Genomic DNA, 3,025 nt, shown 5'->3' on the forward strand with positions numbered 1-3,025 from the left:
GCACTACGGCCGTTGGATAGACATCGTACGGTCACTGGACCTAGAATCGTGCATATTGACTAACTTGACAAAGCCCTCCGTCCCCGTCAACTTAGTAGGCCCACAAGTCAGCCTCCCACCAAGGTGGGTCCTAGCTAGTAGGGGGTATTCATTTTTTGTGCATAATAAGGAGGCACTTCCGGTGGGTCCGAGCTGACAGCAGGGGAAACGTTTTTTCGCGAAATATGATGGCCCGTTGGGTGGGTCCCAGCAGTCATGGGCAAACGTATTTTCGCGATATACTGGTGGGCTTCCGGTGGGTCCCTGCTGTCAGGTGGAGGAATAATTATTTTCCGCGTAATAAGGAGGCACTTCCTTGCGGCTGTCGTGGACCCAGCTGTCACCCTCTCCACGTACAGTATTCTTCTGATGGAATTCGGTCGTTGACCACATTGACCATGCCACGTCGACAGCACCACGGCGGTGTACGGTGACGAGGACTAGGAAGGGGACAACGCGGAGCTGGGGAAGACGCGGCAGTGGATGCCCACGCGGAGAGGAGTACGAGGGTTCACTGGTTCGGTTGCGCTGCCGTCGCTGCAGAATAACAAGGGGTGTGGGTGAGTGGAGTGGAGGGATGGCCTGGCCAGCGGTGGGAGTAGTATGGGGGCGGTGAGGCCTCCGCGGCAGCATAGCCGACCACGGGAGGCAAGAGCAGGCAGCACGACTAGCGCTGCTTTGGGCGGCTGGAGCAAGAAGACCAGAGGTTGAAGAAGCACTACAGCCGTTGGATGGACATCGTACGGTCAGTCGAGCTAGAATCGTGCATATTGACTAAGTTGACAAAGCCCTTCGTCCCCGTCAACTTAGTAGGCCCACTATACTGGGTCCCAGCTAGCAGGGGGTATTCATTTTTTTGTGCGTAATAAGGAGGCACTTCCTTGCGTGCGAATATATAGCTGGTGGGTCCGAGTTGTCAGCGGCGGTAACGTTTTTTTCGCGAAATACAGAGGCCGTTTCGGTGGGTCCCAGATGTCAAGTGGAGGAAATCATTATTTTGCGCGTAATAAGGAGGCATTTCCTTGCATGCGGTCATGGACCCAGTTGTTAGCCTCTCCACGTACAGTCCACTTTAGATGCATGTCGGTCGTTAACCACGCTGACCACGCCATGCCAAGAGCACCAAGGCGGTAGATGGCGGCGAGGCCTAGGAAGGGAACGACACGGAGGCAGGGAAGACTCGGCCGTTGTTTTTGTTTCCCACACGGAGGGGAGTACGACTGTACGAGGGTTTACTGGTCCGTCTGCCGTCGCCGGAGAATAACAGCAGGTGTGGGTGAGTAGAGGGATGGCTAGGCCAGCGATGGGAGTACGGTGGGGCGGTGAGGCCTGCACGGCAGCACCGCCGGCCGCGGGGAGGAGGGAGCAGGCAGTCCCGCTGGCGCTTGTTTGAGCGGCTGGAGCAGGAAGAGCAGAGATTGAAGAAGCACGACAGTCCTTGGATGGACATCCAACAGTATACATGCCATCTGTGGAAAGCCTCAAATCTGTGGAAAACAGCATACAGCCCATCTGCCATTATTTCAAATAATTTACAGCCCATTTGCTAATTCTTACGAGTTTTTTTGGAGCCCATATTCTTTATGTTAGCATTACAGCCCATATTGCGGCCACGGTTTAAAAATTATACGAAATTTTGCATATGTCGGTGCGGTCTGAACTGTTTTTAATCCCGAAATTTCAAGTCACATTCAGACTGATTTTAAAAATAAATGTATATCAATATAAAATCCAATAAATTGTCCATGCATAAAAATCAATGCAATTTAAAATCTTGAAATGAAAAATAGATATGTGAAAATAATTGCCGGTTTGATGTGTTTAAAAAATGTACAGCCCATTTCTCATTACTGATAGGCCGTTTTCTCGGCCAGCCGAATGAAACTCTCCACGTCTTGAAAGATTTGCAGCCCAACAGGCATGATAAAGCGACTTACTTGACAAATCACAAAAGAACTGGGCTAGCCATTTTCAGAAAGAAAAAAACTACTGGGCTGGTCTGTGGTAAACATAAAAGAAAAGGCTGTCTAGACATGCTAGAGTGTCCCGCACAGCCCAGTGACATCCTGCTTCCATCTCAAAAACAAATTAGATAAATGTCACTCCAATTATGGCGATTCATAAAAATGCCACTGCAATTTCCAAACTTTGAAAAATGCCACTACAATTTTTGCAAACTTTGAAAAATGTCACTGCAGTTTGCAAACTTTGAAAAACGCCACTAGAAATGGCATGAAATGGCATTTTTTAAAGTTTGGAAATTGCAGTGGCATTTCTCGGATACACCAGATTTGGAGTGGCATTTACCAAATTAACCCAAAACAAAAATAACTAGGCGAGCTGTTGGGTCCCTGGTGTCAGCCGCTCGTTGTGCAATTCTCTCGTTTATTGACTATGTTGACAATGGCATGGGGCCCAGATGTCAGAAATCCACTAGGAGGAGCCATTTTTTTATTGTCTTGAAATAAGGAGGCACTTGCTTGCGTACTGCCATGACCTTGGCGGGTCCCTGCTGTCATCCTCTCCACATACAATCATCTCCTGATTGTGTACGCGTCAACTTGCTAGGCCCACAAGTCAGCCTCTAAACCGTGGAGCACAAATACAACCCATTTAAAAAATAACAGCCCATTCCATACATTCAAACGAAAAGTTCAACATTCAAAGCAAAGTAACATGTCTGATCCACATATAGAGTACTGAACTTCCATGTTGACAACCATCATAGCCAAGTTAACTATCTACTCCCACTAACACTCTAGTAGCGTACAAGTACTAACTTACTCTTAGCTAACTAGACGATGCCGGCCGCCATCTGCTGTCCATGCTAAACGCAGGCACCGGCATCCTCCGCCTCGCCTCGGACTTGCCAGAGGTGCGATAGGGCGCGTTGCTCGCGCGCGTTGGCCCTTTCCATGCCGGCGTGGTCCACCAAAGCTTCGGCTTCCAAGCAGGAAACCCACTTGACGAGCTGGTAGTAAAAATC

This window comes from Triticum dicoccoides, chromosome 3A (assembly GCF_002162155.2).
Source record: "Triticum dicoccoides isolate Atlit2015 ecotype Zavitan chromosome 3A, WEW_v2.0, whole genome shotgun sequence".
NCBI lineage: Eukaryota > Viridiplantae > Streptophyta > Magnoliopsida > Poales > Poaceae > Triticum > Triticum dicoccoides.